This window comes from Pan paniscus, chromosome 7, assembly GCF_029289425.2.
Source record: "Pan paniscus chromosome 7, NHGRI_mPanPan1-v2.0_pri, whole genome shotgun sequence".
Lineage (NCBI taxonomy): Eukaryota > Metazoa > Chordata > Mammalia > Primates > Hominidae > Pan > Pan paniscus.
In genome coordinates this window covers 97758058-97779707 of record NC_073256.2, presented here as the reverse complement: position 1 = coordinate 97779707, position 21650 = coordinate 97758058, and positions in this window count along the sequence as shown.

Genomic DNA, 21650 nt, shown 5'->3' with positions numbered 1-21650 from the left:
ATGTCTTAAGTGATGTAACTTACCCATAAGAAAAATATAATATTTAAATAACTATACCCATAGCAGTGCCTCATTTGACTTCATTTGTCACTGAAAATGCAAGATCTGGGAGGAAATAATATTTGGCATATTTAAATAATTTTCAAGTTCCACTTAAGAAACCATTACAATCATCATTAGTGTAATATAAAATTTAAAGCTACATAAACATACAACACATGCCACAGTAGAAAATATAAAGAATGCACAATCAAAATATAAATGATAAATTTAAAATAATTTTTTCAGGATCTAATCATTAAAATAATCCTGAAGCATGATTTTTTACTTTTGTCTTCCAGCTGATTTATGTACATATACACAAACACACACATACATATACACATAAAAAGGGAAGTTAAAGTTCTTTTACAACACATTTTTGTTTTTATTGTCAACATTCTCTACCCTATAGGATTATGCTCAGCAAACCATAAAGTACAATCAGGATATACTTAAGTTTTTAAAAATTGTCACCATACTTCTCCCCTTTTGATGAGGGATTGAGTAGAGAGTTTGGCAATTTGACAGTCACAAACAATTGTCATAAAAACACAGATGTTACCAAACATTAGTGCTGCAAAATCATTTTTTATTAGTATCACTTGCAGCCCTATGTGTGATATCACTTCCTAGTAAGCAAATATTTTTCAGTTAATCCCGCATTGGATCATACCTCTGTCAATGTTTGTAGTGAAGGTAAGCAGTTAGTTTTTGGCCCCAGGACATGCTGTTAGAAATAAAATGTGCATCTTCCACTGTGCCTTGGGGAAGGGTTTAGATATTGGTACATTTTTACATAGTCTTCCCCACGTTGGCACAGAAAGCACCATCTTTTCTTCTTTGGCAGCTCTGGGGTAACATATAAAGCTGGTTGGTACCGAGCTATGGAATGCCAACTGAAGACACCTCAAAAAAGTGTTCTGAAGCATAATTCATTTCCTTTGGAAATAAGGATTATCATTTCTTCCAAAATGTGATTTAATTATGCGCTTACATAAAATGTCATCATCCTAGTACACTTGACATTTTGATACATATTCTGTTCCTGTCATCTATATCAATGACAAATGACAGAATAAAGGCCTAGTCAAAAATTATATCATCCAAGAAATTTTATATAATCGTGGGCAATTAGAATTTGTAAAACATTTAAATGAATTTAGTTTTTCTTGTAAAAATCAGTCAGCTCATAAGAAAGCTTAAACAAGCACTCAATACTAAACCTATCAATCAAGAGACATGGTTGAGAACCAGGCACTAGGCTGAGTCATGGCACCAGCACTACCTTGCCTTTGACCTTGGATAAGCACCTCATCCTCTCACAGATTTCTTCATCACTAGAGGACAAAAAGTAGAAGCTTTCTAAAATTATTCCAAGCAACAAATTCATAGTCTCTTAATATTTTGAGAGTATCCATACTTGCTAGATGCTGTAAGAGATCTAGACATAGTTTTTAAACCTGAGACGCATATAGTCTATTTTTGTAAGACAGGGAAAACATTTAGGGCAAAATAAAAGGCAATTAAGAAACACTTACTAGGTTATTTACCAGAGACCCTGTGGCAGCTAACCAGCATTATAGGAACAGGAGAAAAGGAGAGGTAAGTAATGGAAATCTCTGTTTAAGTTTAATAAGAATATCCATATTATCTTCAGGTTGACTACAACCTACTTTCCTTAGAAAACCTACCATCCAATGGAATTATATACAAAGGAATATATATTTATTGTATACTTTCTATATAACTAGTTAACAATGTATTTTACCACATGATTTTCCATTGCTATTTCATTCCATCACTGTTGGCTCTTCTTCCAAGCTTCGAATCTCTAAACTCTTTGGAATTCTTTTTAATCATTGGTCCAGGAAGTCACTCAATGTTACCCAGCAACAGAGTGGGATAGGGAAAGCTAGAATGCAGGTTTGCTGACGATTAGTTCAATTCTTCGCTATGCCAATTGCTTCAATTACAGCACTCTCCTGTGTGAGCTCCCTCTCAGCAGTGCATCCTGCACACACTGCCAGAAAAAGTTTTATATCACGCTCTTCTAAAGACCCCATTAGACTATACTAAGCAACACAGGCAGTAGGAAACCTTAGAAATCATCTAGTCCTATTTCTCTATACCACCCACAGACATACCCTTTAGCAACTGCAGAATGATCTGGTCCAGTGCTGCAAGGTGATTACTTAGTGCAGTAATAACGCATATCTTACCTTACCTGATTAAAGCAAACCCTGGGTACCCTTAAAACAAATACATATTGGTTTTCTGTTTCATGAGCCTCTCCAAAGGATGGATATCATATCTTTAAACTTCAGCATTCCCAACCGTGACTCCTAGAATTCTCTCCAGCCTAGTGAACTGACAACCAAGATATATTATGTTTTATTTACCTATTGCCTGGCTTTCTGCCCTGTCCCTTTTGCAATATATACATTCAGTCTTGAATAGAGTTCCACATTTGCAAATGCTTTTGCTATATCTCAAGTCCTTTCTCTCCTTGGCCTGATGTTCTAGCCTACCTTCTGGCTTTTTTCATGTGTGTGTATGTGTGTTTTCTAGAATAAGTAAAACTTGGCTTTGGTCTCAAGTCTAGAAATTTTAACTATATAGCTACTCCAGAACCTTTACCTTTCCATATCTAACCTGTCAACACACCCAAATATGATGAGAAACAATTGCATTGAGTGAGAACGATGGATTAAGAAATATTTGATTTTAAAAATAACTCTGACACTATCTGCAGGTTTTGAACAAATTGCTTAACTTCTATGAGCCTCAATTTTTATCTATAAAGTGGAAATCATAATTATGCCTATATTATAGCTATAAAGATTAAGTGAGATTATACATATAAAGTATCTGATATGTAATATGCCCTAAGAGTGGTAGCTATTTTTGCTGTGATTTTAAATGTGGTTGTAAGGATGGTGATGTTGGTAGAAATGGTTAGTTTTTTTTAATGAAAGATGATCTCCAAAAATAAACTTTTAAGCACCTTTAAAATGTTTATATATGTCACCTGGGTTAGAGTTAGGATTACGTTAAGTTTAGGTCACCTTGGAAAATTATATTTCAATATTTGTTTTTAAAACAATGTATATTTGTTGCATATCTCCATATATATTTAAAGACAAGTCCAACTATTTAAATAGCTATGATTTCAGAGACAATTTTTATTTATGAAACTTGTTTTTAAAGGAATGAACATCCATTCATCAGAGACATATGTTGAATGTGAATTTTCTTAAAACATGCTTACCTGCAATTATATAAAAAATATACATATATATATTAAGCATACATTTATGTAACTCTGCATAGCTTCATTTTTCTCATGGATTGCCATTTATTTCTTTTAAAAATCTAGTGATATGAGCACAAAAAGCGTGACACAGGCGTAAAAGCATTATTATCACCATTTTACACATGAAGAAACTGAGGAAGGGAAAAGTAATTAAAATTAGAATGCCTAACTTCATATATTAATAAGTTTCACAATAACCCTGGCAACCTCCCTAAAACAACTCCTGTCAAGGCCACTTAATAATTCCAAATTACCAAACTTAGCACTCAGTTTTTTGTCTTTATTTTACTAAGACATTTGACAAAGTTGGTCATTTGCTCCTTCTTAAAATATTTCTTGCACTTAGCTTCTTTGACACTGAATTACCTGATTTTTTGCTTGGTTCAGTCTAACTACTCCTTCTGGATCTCCCTTTGCTAGATGCATCTCCTACTCCTAATGTTAAAATTATGGAGTAGCTCACAATTTTCTCTGCTCTTTCAGTGTTTTCCCCTCAGATGATGTCTTGCAGTCCCACTGCCTTACATATCATCTGAATGCTGGTGATATCCGATTACACAACAGCCTCAGCCCTTAACCCCATGAGCTCCAGAATTGAATATTTACTACTTACAGTACATCTCCACAGATCTCTACAGACACCTCAAAATTTAACTTTTGCAAAACAAATATAATTATTTCTGACCCCAACTCTAAAACAGTCTTCTTCCTCAATCTCCCTTATCTCTAAAATGGCTCCTGTCATCTGGCCAAAATCAGAAACAGTCCTCATCTTTCCTAACTTCACAAAGCCAATTCAGAAAATCTTGCCTGCTCAAACTGCTAAATATGCCTTCAGTCTACAACCTCTTCTTTTTCCATAGCTGCCTATCAAGTTCAAGTTTTATTATTTCCTACCTGGACAGCAGAAATGGCCTTTTAACTGGTATCCCAGCTTCTATTGTTGCTCTTCAACATTTCATTCTCTACGAAAAAGCTAGAGTAATCTTTATAAACATATATGAATTGTATCCCTTATCTGCTTAAACTCTCTAAGGCTTCCCATTACATGCAGAATAAAACTGAACTTGTTATTGTGCCCCAAAAGCCCCTGCATAGTCAGCTTCTTGCCTGCCTCTCTGATCACTTCAGGATGATGCACCTTCACATTTACAATGTTCCAACCACGTTGCACAACTTCTTCAGTTCCTTGATCTTCTCTAGATATTTTTTTACCTCAGGGATCTTTTTAATAGAGTGTACATTTTTCCTGAAATGGTATTGCTCCATATTTTCAAATAGTTGGGTCTCTCTCATCATTCAGGTTTTTGCTCAAATGTATCCCTAAGAGCTCAATAAATATGGGCTGAATCAATAGAAAGAAATAATGAAATTCCACGTCCTCACAGAGACCTTCCCTGAGTATCTGAAGCACAGTCATCTAAGTCACCGGCTCAGTCATTATCCTCATTATTCTGTTTCATTTTTTCATAGAACTTATCACTGCCTTGCAGAATTATTTTTTGATTTCCTGTTGATTATCTGTGTAAAGAATGAAGGGTCAGAAAAGCAAGGATCTTACTTGTCTTGTACTCCACTGCATTCCCAGTACCTGGAACAGTGCCCAGTCTTGAGTAAGGTCTCAATGACAGATATTTTACTGAATCATAAAGAGTGAATGAATAAATAAGTTAACTCTATTTTACAGATGAGGAAAAGGAGGCTCAAAGAAGTTACATAAATTTATTATAAGTCATACAGATTAGTGGATGAACCAGCATTCCAAGCTGGTTTGACCTCAAATTCCCTTCTTTTTTCGATATGACATGGCAGATGACAAACTGAGGTCTAGACAAGATGCCAGAGACTCATTTCTCCCACTCCTCCCCACTTAGTATAACTATAAACCCTGGAAATAGCATAAAAGGCAACATAGAAAAACTCTGAAAGATGAGAAGAGGGAGGAAAATTTATTTGAGACACTTAGACTAGAAAAATAACATAATAGGGTATTGTACACATCCTCCCTTCCCAATGGACAGAAAAAGGCAATCCTGGTTCCCTGACCCTCAACCTAGAAACAGAAGGCAGCTGAGAGAGGTTATTACTTCCCCTAGAAAGAATCGTAGTTCCCCTGGCAATGCCAGGTGAGCCCAGTACCACTAGCAAAGGGAAAAGATAGGAAACCAACTCCACTAATGATAATCTGTCATAGAAAGTTCTCTCCTTTTACTCAGGGCCTGAAACTCCCCTCCTCCATCAAAAGGTACCGGGCAGCTGGGTGACACTGCAAGTGGGATCTTGCCACAAACCCACCTGGCCTGGAAAGCCTCAAAGTCCCAGTGAGCTGAGACTTCTCCCCTCCACCTGGAGATATGGGTTCCCTAGCTTCAGGAAACCCCTTATCTCCCCTAGGTCAGCATTAACAGGGACCAGTAACAGCCACATTAGCACTTGACAAAAGTGCAGGAAGACCAAAATAACTTTGCAAATGCTCTGAAAATTAAGCTGTTTTTGGAACCACAGCTCAAAACAATAGGTCATAGGTTTAGAACAATAGTACATAGGTTTAGAACCTGTGTACTAAACCTAAGCAGAAAAACTATCTGCTAAATATATGATTTAAATAGATTCCAGAGTCCCCTATGATAATAAATATTTAGGATAAAATAGAAAAAAACACCCATCATGCCAAGAATCAAGAAATTACAACTTGAATGAGAAAAAACAATGGATGTTAACAATAAGATCAAACAGATATTGAAATTATCTGAAGAGGATTTTAAAGCAGCCATCATAAAAATGGTTAAAAATCAGTTACAAATTCTCTTGAAACAAATGAAAAAATAGAAAATCTCAGCCAAGAAATGGAAATAATAACAGTAAACTGAATAAAAATCACAGAAGTTAAAAATATAATAATAGAAATAATAAACTTGCTGAATGGTCTCAATAGTGGTGAAGATAACAGAGAAATGAATCAGTAAGCTCGAGGAAAGGTCTATAGAATTTACTTGGTCTGAAAAATAGAGGGAAATCGATGGGGAAAAAGTGAACAGAGACTCAGAGACCTATGGGATGAAAACAAAAAGATTAAACATTCATATCACAGGAGTTCCAGAAAGCAAGGAAAAAGAGTGGGACTGAAAGGGTCTTCCAAGACATAATGGCTGAAAACATCCAAATTTGGCAAAAGACACAAACCTACAGATTCAAGAAACTAAGTGCACCTTAAACAGGATGAACCCAAATAAATCCTTCCAAAATTCATCATAATTAAATTTCTGAAAATCAAGAAAAAGAAAAAATCTTGAAAGCCATCAGAAAAAAAGCGATGTATCACTTATTGAACACCCAATCTCATAACAGCGGATTGCTCATATGAAACTGTGGAGGCTGCAAGACAGTAGTTAAATAAATCAATATTGTAATTTTTTCCCAATAAACAGGAAGAATCATTAACTGTCACTAAATAAATAGTAAATCCCTAATGCTACTTACCTAGAAGCAAACTGGATGCAGTTGCAGTGTGAGAGCAGCTCTGTGCAGATCAATGCTTTAAGTTCCACTGAAGACATCTCTTTAAGAGGTTTACTGGGTCTTCTCTAAGTGAATTTCGTACTTGATAAATAGCCTACATTTTAAATAAAATCATCCTAAGAAGGCTTCCTAAATTTAAGAACATCTATACAGTCATTTTTAGTAGCTGCAGCAACTATCAGAGAGAAACTTTATTTATGTAGATTAGTCAGAAAAGCAAATTAAGCTTGATGTTCAATGCATTTTATAGATGCATGTTCAGTTTTCATTGTTGCACTAAAATCTTAAGCTTAGGTTTACCAGGCATTGCTTCTAAAAAAGGACAGTCACACTGAAACATGCTCAGTATTTTATTTTTGTGGATATACATCAAATATAGGTTTCAGACTTCCTTATAAGATTAAAATCCCCACTGAAAGACAGCAAATGTTCAGCATTTAAATGGTAGGGAACTATGCGGAGAGACTGGGGAGAAAGTAAGATTGCTGATTATAGTGTCTTTAAAAGTTACTGCCATTATTTGACGTTGGCATTTCATTTTATTTAAAATATGCTTATTTCATACATACAAAAATGTTTAAATGATTATTAAGCAGTTGATAAGTCTTTTGAGGACCAAAGGCAGTCTTTTAAGTATGTAAGGTATTCCAGCTTTGCCTCTGATAGCATACTCTCAAATAAATGTATAACTCGAAAATGGATTTTCTTATCATCATGAAAAAGTATAAACTTAATCTAGTTTCTATTTCTTTATCTCAATACCCTTTTAATTGACACTTTGCCTCACCTAATGAAAAACCACCCTCTCCACAATCACAACTATTAGACTCTTATTCTGGCCTTGTCAGACTAACTGACAGCAAGTTAAAGCTTTAACACTGATAGTTGAAAATCTTCTAATCCAAAAGCCAGTAAAAATCTTCAGTATCCTGACTGAATACATATCTATTATTCTTTATAGCTAACTTCAAGAGGATTTAGAATGACAGATAACAAGATTTAAGAAAGCCTTAATGCACTTTAATTCTAGCTTTAAAATTATTAGGTACTATGATTTTTTCTCTAAAATATATTTAAGTATAGAAAAAGAGCTAAAGGTAAGTTACACAGACTTCTTAAAGTATACCATTTCCTTCCTTTTCTAAAATAATTCTATTTATCCGCCATCCATGAAAAAAATTACGAGCCCAAAGCTATGCTTTACTATATCAAAATCCCATATCAAAGAGAATCCGTACTCAAAATATAAAGTATATTAAGTGGGATATAGCTGATCATAACTCTACATTAGCAGCCAAAAGCAAAGTGAATCCACAAATGAGTGAGTCCACACATTTCTGAAATTCTCAACCCTACTTTAACTAGCAGAAAACTGATACTGGTAGTGATATCAGGGTTCTATTAGAGATTAGAGAATTTATTAAATAACTCATGACTCATTCATATAAAGTAATACCATACAAATATTGGAAATCAGGTCCTCACAGTACATACAAAGGTAGGAAAATGTTTACTCTATATTTTTAAGAAAAAAACATTATGTAATTGTAATCACAAAAATATACAGTTAACTAATTTTTGACAAGGGCACCAAAAAGACATAATGGGGAAAAGCTAGTCTCTTCAATAAATGATGCTGAGAAGTCTATTCATAGATACGCAAAAAAATGAAATTGGACCCTTGACCTTACAAAAATCAACTCAAAATGTATAAAACATCTAAATGTAAGACCCAAAACCGTAAAAGTCTTAGGAAAAAACACAGAAAAAAAAGTGCCTTGACATAGGCCTTGGCAATGATTTTTTTTGGATATCACACCAAAAGTTCAGGCTACAAAAGAAAAATAAATAAATGGGAACATATCACACACACCAAAAAGCTTCTGCACAGAAAGGATACAACCAAAAAGTTAAAAAGACAGCCTATAGATTAGTAGAAAATTTGCAAGCCATTTATGTGATAAGGGTTAATATTCAAAATTTATAGAGAACTCACAAAATTCAATGGCAGAAAAACAAATAATCCAATGAAAAAATGGGTGAAGGACCTGAAGAGACATTTCTTCAAAGAATACATAAAAATGGCCAACAGGTGTATTAAAAGGTGCCCAACATCACTAATTACCAAGGAATTACAAATCGAAACCACAATAACGCTTCACACCTGTTAGGATGCTATTCCCTAACAAGAGATCAGTGTTGGCAAGGGTGTGGAGGAAAGGGAAACCTTTTATGCTATTGGTGGAAATGTAGATAGGTGCAGCCACTGAGGAAAACAGTATGGAGGTTCCTAAAGCAATTAAAAATAAAACTATCATACAATCCAGCTGGGCATGGTGGCGCACACCTGTAATCTCAGCACTTTGGGAGGCCGAGGTGGGTGGATTGTGAGGTCAGGAGTTCGAGACCAGCCTGGCCAACATGGTGAAACCCCATCTCTACTAAAAATACAAAAATTAGCTGGGCATGGTAGTGGGCACCTGTAATCCCAGCTACTCAGGAGGCTGAGACAGGAGAATCACTTGAACCTGGGAGGCAAAGGTTGCAGTGAGCCAAGATCACCCCACTGCACTCCAGCCTGGGCGACAGAGAGAGACTCCATCTCAAAAAAAAAAAAAAAAAGAAAAAAAGAAATTAAAAATAGAACTATCACACGATCCAACAATAACTCTTCTGTGTATACCCAAAGGAAATGAAATTACCACCTTGTAAAGATATCTACACTCACAGCAGTATTATTCACGACAGCCAAGATAAAGGAACAACCAAAGTGTTCCTCAACAAGAAAGTGGATTTTAAAAATGTGTTTAAAAAACAAAAATAAAACATAAATTAGCCAGATGAGGTGGCATGTGCATGTAGTCCCAGCTACTCAGGAGGTTGAGGTGGGAGAATCACTTTGGCCCAGAAAGTTGAGGCTGCAGTAAGCTTGATCCCACCACTGCACTCCGCCCTGGGCAACATAGAAAGACCTTGTCTCAAGAAGAAAAAACAAAGCATAAAAATGTGATGTGTATGTGTATATACATATATATATACATTTTTTTCTTTTTACACCCATACACATAGATATAAATATAGATATAATGGAATATTATTTAGCCTTAAAAAAGGAGATCCTGCCATTTGCTACAACATGAGTAAACCTGGAGGACATTATGCTAAGTGAAATAAGCCAGACATGAAAAGAAAAATACTGCATGATCTCAATATATGTGGAATCAAAAACATTTAAAACAGAAATAGAGAATGAAACAGTGGTTACTGGGGTGGGTGTGGAGGAATGGGTGAAAATGGGCAAAAATTACACAGTAGTAGATAGGTAGGAAGAACAAGTCTAGAGATCTAAGGTGCAACATAAGGACTACAGTTAATACTGTATTCAGAATTTTTGCTAAAAGAGTAGATTTTAGATGCTCTTGACACACACACAAAAGATACGGGTAACTGTGATATAATGGAGATGTTACTTTGTTTGACTATAGTAACCGTTTCACTGTTTACATGTATATCAAAACATCATGTCATATACCTTAAAAAACAGAATGGGCCAGGCACAGTGGCTCATCCCTGTAATCCCAGCACTTTGGGAGGCCAAGGCGGGCGGATCACGAGGTCAGGAGTTTGAAACCAGCCTGACCAACATGGTGAAACCCCATCTCTACTAAAAATACAAAAAAATTAGCCAGGTGTGGTAGCACACGCTTGTAATCCCAGCTACTCAGGAGGCTGAGGCAGGAGAATCGCTTGAACCTAGGAGAGAGAGGTTGCAGTGAGCCAAGATTGCACCACTGCACTCCAGCCTAGGCGACAGAGCGAGACTCCATCTCAAAAAAATAAAAATAAAAATAAAAATAAAAATAATTTTAATGAGTTATAGAGATGGTTATATAGTGGTGTTGGTTGTACAACATTATAAATGTTTTTAATACCACAGAACTATATATGTAAAAATGGTTAAGATAGTAAATTTTACATTATGTGTATTTTAGCACAATTTTAAAAATTGGGAAAAGAAACTATTTCTAGTAGCATCTAGACTTGTATATATCTCTCTCATTCTGGTTTATTACTTTATATTTACATATGATTCAAACATACATATGTAAACATACATGTAAACTCTGATAGTGAGTCATAGCTGAGTTTTCATCAGTTTACCCAACTGACCAGCTGTCTCATTTTCATGGAGCTTATCTGACGCTACTTTGGCCTCTAGGTGTGATAATTTGCCTTTAGGCAATTAAGAAGACACATAGCCTTTCAAGGTCAGAAGAATAATATAGTTTGTCCAGTATGATCATGATGCTGTGAGTTAATAAACTAGAGAAATTATTGGTCCTACGAAGTAAATTCAAATGGTTATTATAGTTCAGGATAGGTCTATCTTCAGATAGATGGAAAGAACTTCAGAGTCCTCCATCATTTCAGATAAAATTCACTAAAATGACCTTAAGTGATAACCGTGATTAGTGGTACCTAATCATAAGAATTGTATTCTGTGGTGAGAGAATAGAATATAGTTGGGAAATGTTTGGATTTTTATGTAAAGACTTAGACTCTTTTTCTGTACAGCCCCCTCCAATGCACATTCATGATCTCATCCAGTGCTGAGATTATAAATTAGAAATTTGACATTGTAAAATCTTGCAAATTTCCCAACAGCCCAAAGCTGGTGGGGGGCAGAGCTTAGATGTTTTTAAAACTTTTTTCACTATACAAGACTGATTGTGGGGTCTCACATAAAAACACCTGAGAGAATTATAAAGGACAAGTAGGGAGGTGACAGGTTGTTGCCCAGTCATGCACCTCCAAGTAACTAGCACTACTGTTCCCTCAGTTGCTCAGGACATACTTTTGTGGGCTTCTCTTTCTCTCAATATCCTTACCAATCTATAAGTAAGTCTTGTGCACCCTACCTTGAAATCACATTTCAAAATCCTTCCACTTCTTTCTGTCTCTACTAACATCCCTCAAATCCAAGGCACAACCATGCCTTGCTTTGCCAATGCAATAGGCTCCCATCTGAGTTTTCTAATTTCACTTTGGCCCCTTTTAGTAAGTTCCTCACATGGCAGTCAAAAATGCAAACTAAATAAAATAATGTCACTATCTTCTTTTGGCTTATACATAACCCTTTCAGCACCTTACAAGATTTAGCTGCTGTTCTATCACTTCCCAATACTCTCTCCTATACTCCTCTACTCTCCTAACACATTGGCCTTGTTCTGGCTCCTCAAAGGAACCAAGCTTGTCCTCAGATTTAAGATCTTTACACTAAGCTTCTCCTTTTTCTTGGAATATTTCCCCCTGATCTTTGCATAGTTGCCTCTGATCACTCAATTTCATGCTTAAATGTTATCTTTTCAGAGAGCACCTGTTCCTAGCCTCATAATACAAAGTAACCACATAGTTACTTTCCATCACACCACCCCATTAAAATTTTCTTTGTACCACTTATCATTATTTAAATATTAGCACTTACTTAATGAATTATCAATTGATTATTGGTTGTCTCTCTGTCTCCCCACCAATACAATTAGATAAGCAAGGATGTTGTCTCTGTTATTCACCCCTGCATCACCAGGACAGTCTGATATAGAATAAGTACACCATAAAAAAACTGATGAGTTATTCAATGGCCCCCATTACCTATCAACAACAATGCCTTCTTTTCTTCTCATTCTGTAGTCCTCTTAAAACATGCAAAATTCAGAGGCAATTCTTTCTGACTTCAAATATTTTATTTGTCATGGTGTTTCTTATTGTTAGAGTGAGCCAATCTACAATAGTTTTATTCCTTTTTAGCATTTGTAAACCAAAAGTATCTGAGACAGGTTTCAATAAATTTAGAGGCTTAATTTGCAAAGGTTAAGGATCATGGCCCGTGACACAGTCTCAGGAGGTCTTGAGAACATGTGCCCAAAGTGGTTGGGTTACAGCTTGATTTTATACATTTTAGAAAGACAAAAGTTACAGGCAAAGACATAAATCAATACATGCAAGGTATACATTGGTTGAGTCAGGTTAGAGTTTTATCTCATTGCTACAAAGAGTCTGTTCTGTCAGTTTTAGGATCTCTATTTTAATGTTAATGTTGGTCAGTTGTGTCTAGTCTCCAAAAGAAAGGGGGTACAATAAGGCCTATCGGACCTGCCTTTCCTGTCATGGCATGCACTAGTTTTTCAGGTTTCTTTGGAATGCCCTTGGCCAAGAAGGGAATCCAGTCAGCTGGGGGCTTAGAATTTTAATTTTAGTTTATACATTTTAGTAATTTCTCTTCTATATTTGTTCAGAAAATTCATTCAATTTGTGTTAAGAAAAAAAGTCGAGATCAAAGTAGATATAACTAATAATTCAAGCACAGAAATTAAATAAAGAGTTACAATAGGCCGGGCGAGGGGGCTCATGCCTGTAATCCCAGCACTTTGGGAGGACAAGGCGGGTGGATCACGAGGTCAAGAGATGGAGACCATCCTGGCCAACATGGTGAAACCCCATCTCTACTAAAAATACAAAAATTAGCCAGGCTTGGTGGTGGGCGCTACTCAGGTGGCTGAGGCAGGAGAATCACTTGAACCCGGGAGGCGGAAGTTGCAGTGAGCTGAGATTGCACCACTGCACTCCAGCCTGGCGACAGAGTGAGATTACGTCTCAAAAAAAAAAAAAAAAAAAAAAAGAGTTACAATAGCGTTGCAAAAGTGGGAAGCAGACATATGGTAAAATAACTCAAGGCATAACACATGCTATCAATATACTAACACTGCATTCCTGACTTAAAATAAGTTAGCAAGCGGAACAAATAGCAAGCCAAATGCAAACTAATGAGGTGCGGGGAGCGGGGGTGGCGGGGGATAGAGCAGAGAAAAAGGAAGCAAGGTATCCCAAAAAACTCAACTATAGGTGAAAAAATTTCATCATGGGCAGTTGTATGTGTAAAAGTATCATAATTCCTGTTCCAATGGTTCCCAAGTCCGAGTCACCTGGGAAGCATGTCAGGAATACATTGTCTTGGGTCTGAACCCCTGAAATTTCAAAATCCTGGAGTGCAGACTTTGAATCTATATTTTTCACAATGTCTTGTACTATCGTGAGTTTAAAAACCTCCAGTATATTATCACAACCTTCATTTTACAGATAAGGAAGCAAAGGTCCACAAAAATTCTTTAATACCCAACCCAATAACCAGAGAAGATTAAGTTTCCATGGATTTTTTTTTCAGATACTGAAAGATCTCTTTAGAAGAGTTTTAACTACCTTAGAAAAACAGATGAGAAAAAATGGGCTGGCAGTGAAATTAATAAGGAAGCCTGAGTGTGTCTGATGGATCTATTCCCCCAGGGGTATTTCAGTGTTTGAAAGGACCTCATATCAATCAACTGCCATTACATAACTTAAATTTTTGTTTACCTTCTTGAATTCGAAGTAGAAAACCAAGTAGAGGGCATTAATAGAGACCAGTTAGGGAACTGTTGTAGAAATTAAGAAGTGGCCAAATATGGGATTCATGGGACTGCTGGGGAGGGGGCAGTCCACAATGGTTGAGCACAGCATAAATCCAGGGGGACACAGTCACATAAACCACAGTAGAAATCACCTGAATAGTGCAATAAGATGAATCTATGAGCTAAGGTGGTAGAGAGAAGGAGGGAAGAAAGGAGGGAAGGAGAGACAGAAAGAGAGAAACAGAGAGGAAAACAGCTGAAATTAAGATATATTTAGGACATAAAATGTGTATAATTCAGATATACAAGTGAACAATGAGTTTACGTGAATTTGTAGTTACATAGCTATTCTAATATTGTGTTTTCTTAGAATTACATTCTTTATATTTTCATTGAAATTTATATGTTAACCTTTATACAGGTCATATCCTATACACCTAATCCAGATGATGAAAATAAAGAAGGAAGAAATCTTCTACTTATTTAAAAAAAAAAAAAAAAACTGTGCTCCTTTTTAATGTGTTGCCCTATACATTTTCCAGGGATTTCTATAGAAATAAATAAAGATAACCAAAAGAACCCATAGTTTATCACCTTAAATTCTAAAATAGCTCAAAAAATATATATAAAGCTCTTGGTAATTAACTAATAAATTAATGAATAGATAATATGATCAAATATTTTAGGGAAAAATATTTTAAAGACTCTTTCTCAAAAAGGAAGTATTTGCCATTTAGTCTCTTTGCTTAATTCCAAATCGCTGTAGGTATTTTCCTACTTAGCTTAATTTGACAAAGGAAAAAAACACTAATAATGTGAAACTAATAATGTGAATAACAGTTTCCCTTTTAAAGAAATATTTCAGAATGTTTTCAGTGTGCAAAATGTCAGAAAAGCAAGAGAAAAGTTGTTATATTGAAGCTGTCACCATTAAATTGGTTTATGATCCATCTATTCATGTAGACTAGCTCCAAATTTAGTATACACAATGCAGTCTTGCAGTCTCTAATTTAGTATTTCTAGGATAAACAACCATCAGGTTTGCATGCATTGATTTTTTTTCCACTAGAATCTCTTAGTTTATTGTTCATGACTTAATTATCCATAGTTCTATAACTTCAATAAAACCTAATTCAATTAAGGAAGTTTACATTTATTCCAAAGCAGCCTGCAACAATTGCAAAAAGAAAAAAAAAAGTTTAGTAGAAAAAAATGCTTAACAGGGCAAAAGTTATGCTGTAAGAAGACCTTCTGGTAGTTCACTTAAAATTTTTAAAGAGGTACATTAAAGGTCATTTGGAAAATAAATGACCAAGTAAAACTTTTTAATGCTTGTGAGAATTAGCATGTCATATAAGAAGACACACGAGCAGCCAACAAATGTATGAAATGCTCATCATCACTTATCAGAGAAATGCAAATCAAAACCACAATGAGATACCATCTCATATCAGTGAAAATGGCTTTTGTTAAAAATTCAAAAACTAACAGATGTTGGTGAGGCTGCAGAGAAAAGGGGACGCTAATACACTGTTGGTAGGAATGTAAATTAATCCACTGTTGGTAGGAATGTAAATTAATCCAGCCACTATGGAGAGCAGTTTAGAGATTTCTCAGGGGACAGTTGAACTACTATTAGACTCAGCAATCCCATGACTTGGTATATATCCAAAGGAAAATAAATCATCTTACCAAAAGGACACATGCACTTGTGTGTTCATCACAGTGTTATTCACAATAGCAAAAATATGAAATCAACCCAGGGGCCCATCAGTGGTGGATTGGATAAAGAAAAATGTTTACATATATACCATGTAAACATACAACCACAAAAAAAGAATGAAATCATGTCCTTTGCAGAAACACGGATGTAGCTGGAGGCCATTATCCTTGGTGAATTAATGCAGTAACAGAAAACCAAATACTTCATGATCTCACTTATAAGTGGGAGCTAACCCTTGTGTACACATGGACATAATGATGGAAACAACGAACACTGGGGACTTCTAGAAGGAGAAGAAAGGGCAACGGCAAGTGTTGAATACCTGTTTGGCATGATGCTTACTCCTGGGTGACAGCTTCAGTTATACCACAAGCCTCAGCATCGCTGAATATATCTTTGTAACAAAAATGCACAAGTATCTCCTGATTCTAAAATAAAAGTTGAAAAAGATAAAAAGGGACTCTGGTCTGGCGCAGAGGCTCATGCCTGTAATCCCAACACTTTGGGAGGGCAAGGTGGGCAGATCACCTGAGGCCAGAATGTTCGAGACCAGCCTGGCCAACATGATGAAACCGTGTCTCTACTAAAAATACAAAAATTAGTCAGTCGGTGTGGTGGTGCCCTCCTACAGTCCCAGCTACTCGAGAGGCTGAGGCATGAGAATCGCTTGAATCCAGGAGGCAGAGGTTGCAGTGAGCCGAGATTAAAGCCACTGCACTCCAGCCTGGGAGACAGAGCGAGACTCTGTCTCAAATAAAAAGAAAGAAAGAAAGAAAAAGAAAGAAAGAGAAAGAAAGAAAGAAAGAAAGAAAGAAAGAAAGAAAGAAAGAAAGAAAGAAAGAAAGAAAGAAAGAAAGAAAGAAAGAGAAAGAAAGAAACTCATGGAACATGAATTGACTTACCCTTTCCTCCAGATCCCATCGGTATTAGGGTGCTAGGGCTGCTAACTAAGTACCACAGAGTGGGTGTCTTAAACATCAGGAATTTATTTCCTCATGATTCTGGTGGCTGGAATCCAAGATTAAGGAGTCAATGGCTTGGTGTCATTCTGAGGCCACCTTCCTTGGCCTCTAGATGGCTGTCTTCTGGTGTCCTTACGTGGTCTCCCTTCTGTGTGCGTCTATGTCCTAATTTGCTTTTCTTATGTGGACATCAGTCATATTGGATTAGGGGCCACCCCAATGACCTCATTTAATGTTAATTATCTTGTTAAAGATCCTATCTCTGAATATAGTCACACTCTGAGATACTGGGGGTAAGGATTTCAACATATGAATTTTGGAAGAAACACAATTCAGCCATAACACCATCTGATCCTCTCTTCCACATTCTTACTTCCTCAGTCCTAGTTGAGAATCTGTCTCATCATGTCTGTCTTGAATTTCAATCCCAGTCTAACTACTTCCACTCTCTCCTCTATACTGCCCTCATACCTGCCTCATATCTACCAGGATTGTAAAACAGGAGAAAACTTAGAGCCCTTAGAATATTCTGCCCAAGTGTAAGCTCCTGCCACGAAAATAAATAGGTTGATAAACCATGCTATGAAAGCTTATAAATGTCCACCAGCCAAAACCAAACAAAATCTTTAGTACTAGGGGTTCAGGAAAACATAATAAATTTACTTTTATTAATTGCTAGTTGAATCACTGGAAAGTTTTCATATATACCAAAGACCGCATGAATTTTCCCAAGTGCTTATGTTGGTAATTTGTGCTCAGAAGACATTTCATTTCTTACTTATCCAATTTGTAAAAATGTAAACAAATTATATTTCCTGATACAGTTAAAATGGCAGCTCTTCTGTTTTCCTTACTCCTGTATCCCAGGGCTCAGAATCTATATAAGCTTATCAAATGCTCTTATACATTCCTGATAGAAGTGGTAATGATATAGCCCTTTAAAAAGTAATTTCCTAACATAAATTCAAAGCTTTAAAAATGTCCATTGAGTCAGTAATTCCAGTAGGATTCTAACCTAAGGACATTATTCTAAATATGGAAAGCTTTTGTATAAAGATACTTTTTGCTGCAGAAAAGTGTAACTCTGAAGAAAGCGTTTACATGTGTTTATAAGCAGGTCAAATACCATATAAAATAACAATTAAAACAACAATTTAATAATGGACTACTTACTATATGTCAGACATTAAGCTAAGCATATTACATATGTTACCTGATTTAATCATCACAACACCACCATGAATTAAATATTATTATTCCTGTCTTATAGATGGGGAATCTGAGAGTTAGAAAGATTAAGAAACTGATCCAAATTTAAGACACTATTAATTAATGGAGCCAGTTTGCATACTGCAAATGAAATTAATATTGATTCATTGCCCCAATGTTCCACACTCTCCAAGGCCACATTCCCTTCAAGTCTACATTGCTCTTATCCTTTCCATCTCTCCCACTCAGAAGGACTCAGGAATTTAATAAATTCACCCCGAGTTGTTGAGTAAATATAGCTTGCTTACCAAGGGTCTTTGAATTTAAATAAGACAGCTGAAAGCAACATTGATTAACCTATATCAGTGCTTCTCAAAATGTGGGCCAGGAACCCACAAGAGACCCTGAGATATTTTCAGGAAGCTCATGAGGTCAAGATTTATTTCATAACAAATCTAAGACATCAATTTCCTTTTTCACTGTCATACTTTTATAAGTATATAGTAGAGTTTTCCAGGGCTACATGACAGGTGATATCTCAACAGATTAAATGCAGAGGCAAATATGAAAATCTAGCTGTCTTAAGTCAAACTTTAGTCAGATTTGTAAAAATGGGGCATTGGGGGAAAATACCACTCTTCTTATTTTGTTTTTAGTTTTGAAAAATATAGCTCTTTTTGTGAAAATATTATTTATCTTAACAGGTAATGGTCTAATTATAATACTTTTTGTTTCTCAGTTCTAATTTTAATACAGCAATTTCAATAGATATAATCAAATAAGAGCTCTGGGGTCATCAGTTATTATTAAGACAAAAAAACTTTAGGAAATACTAACAAAAGTAAATTATTAAGTAATAATGAAGTTTCTATTAGTGGCTGCAGATCAGCTTAAAAAATTTTTTTGGAGAATGTGATCATATATTTGAGGCAGGGCCTTGCTCTCTTGCCCAGGCTAAAGTGCAGTGGCATGATCATGGCTCACTGCAGCCTCAACCTCCTGGGCTCCAGTGATCCTCACCTCAGCCTCCTGAGTAGCTGGGACTACAAGGGAAAGTCACCACCCCTGGTTAATATTTTCTTTTAATTTCTTGTAGAGATGGGGTCTTGCTATGCTGTCCAGGCTGGTCTCAAACTTCTGGGCTCAACCAATCCTCCCACCTCAACCTCCAAAAGTGCTGGGATAACAGACAAGAGCCACTGCACCTGACCTGGAGGATGTGACACTTTTATCAGCCTCCATCAGTTTCACAGACATGGACACCCACTTGACCTAAGCTTGTTTTCAGGTTCTCATCACTCTGTCATGATCTTCAAAAGAAGCAAATATTGTAGCCTACTAAAGTTACATCCAACCCCAATATTCAGGGACTAACAACTCATTTGTCTTTAAATCTAAAAAACATTTGTTAGGCACCTATGCAAATCAAGTATTTAATATAATCAAAGTTGACAGTGCTGAGATAGAAACCTAAGTTTTCTTGTTCCAAGTTCATTGCTCTTTGCATTACACTGCCACTAAATAATGTTTAAATAGTCCATTTAAGAATACCCGAGATGGAATACATCACTACCCACTCTGCCAGTTCTTTCTCTCTCTCCTTAACACACACACACACACACACACACACACACCTTTCTAATAATACAAACTGATAGAGCTCCACATTTTCTGAAATACAAAAAGAAATCACTATTTTGAACTTTGCTCCGTTATGCCAAAATAGTCCCTTTATTATAACAATGACAGAAAAAATGTTATTGTTTGGTTTCCATTGACAATAGCATTACTGAGTTATTGAGCTATCATCCTGTGCCATTTATTATTTCTGATGTTCTACATTCAGTGTCTCAGTTGTGAATAACTTGTTCCAAGTCACATAGTCATTAGATTACAGAGCTGGGATTCATACCCAAATTTCTCTGTGTGTAAATCCTCATGCTCTTAAACATTTCACTATCCTCTTTTGTAATGTTTAACTCTAATTAATTATCTATGTGGTATGTGGAATGGAATTACTTGCTTGGTTATTACATGATTTGATGACCTACTTGAAAGACAGTGCCTAGCTGTGATGCACGAAGGCATGGAAAAAAATCAAGTTTTATTCCTATTATCTACTAGCTGACTTTTCTTTCAAGACAGTTTTAGTTTCTACTGTGTTATGGTTCCTCAAAAGTTTAAACAACAGGTCACGAAACAAATGAAATGATTAGTAGTGGTATTTATTCACTAGCTGTTCTAAGTTCAGTAAAAAATAATAAATTGGGTCTCTTTTTTAATGTTAACTGAGCCACTGGAGAGACCTCATGCAATCTAAAGTATTTGAAAAGAAATATGGACAGTGGCAAGTACAATTAATTGAACATTTTATAGAACATTGAGAGAGTTCAGGGAAAGTGCATTTCCCATTTTTAATCTTCCCATGTTTAATGAAAATCCACCTATTATGACTGCATAGAAAAAGAAGAAATTAAAGAGAATTATCATTTTTATTTCTACTTAGCAGCTCATCCAAGCATTTGAGTTTGCTGGGTCTAGAGGCAAAACATGTGGAGAATTGGTTGAAAGAGATAAGACAGAGCAGAGATATTTGTCTTCAACCTCTCTCTCCAAAATTAAAACCTTAATTAAAACCTTCACACTGCTATAAAGACATACGTGAGACTGGGTAATTTATAAAGAAAATAGGTTTAATTGACTCACAGTTCTGCATGGCTGGGGAAGCCTCAGGAAACTTATAATCATAACAGAAGGGGAAGAGGCACGTCTTACATGTCAACAGGTGAGAAAGAGTGTCTGAAAGAAGCTAAGGGGGAGCAGCCCCTTATAAAGCCATCAAAACTTATGAGTACTCACTCACTATCATGAGAACAGCACAGGGGAAACCAACCCCATGATCCAATCACCTCCCACCAGGTCTCTCCCTCAACACTTGGGGATTACAATTCAAGATGACATTTGCGTGGGGACACAAAGCCTAATCACATCATCCAGTCATAGTTACTATCTTTTTAACTTAACCATTACTTTTTAAAGCCAAATTATCAGTATGGAAGTGTGTATAAGTCCTATTACTGATTTCATTTTCAACATATTCACTTTCTCGTAAAAGATACCTCTTTCATGAAACCTTTTAGAGGACATTTTATTTAAATTATTTTCATAACACATACATATTAGACTCTAAAAACATATTAGCAAGGAAAAAGAGAGGAAGGGAGGAACAAGAGGAGTTGTGATGGAAGAAGAAAGAAAATACGAGCTTTTGAAAATAAATGATGCTTCCAAGGGATTTCACTGTTAAAAATACTCAAAGCCACCACCCTCTCCCCAGGAGTTCCAAGTCTTATAAGAATAACAAGGGCAAATTCCCAACAGGCAGAGCTCCTTTTGGCTATAATCAATTTCTGGAAGTCAGACCATAAAGCAGAGGC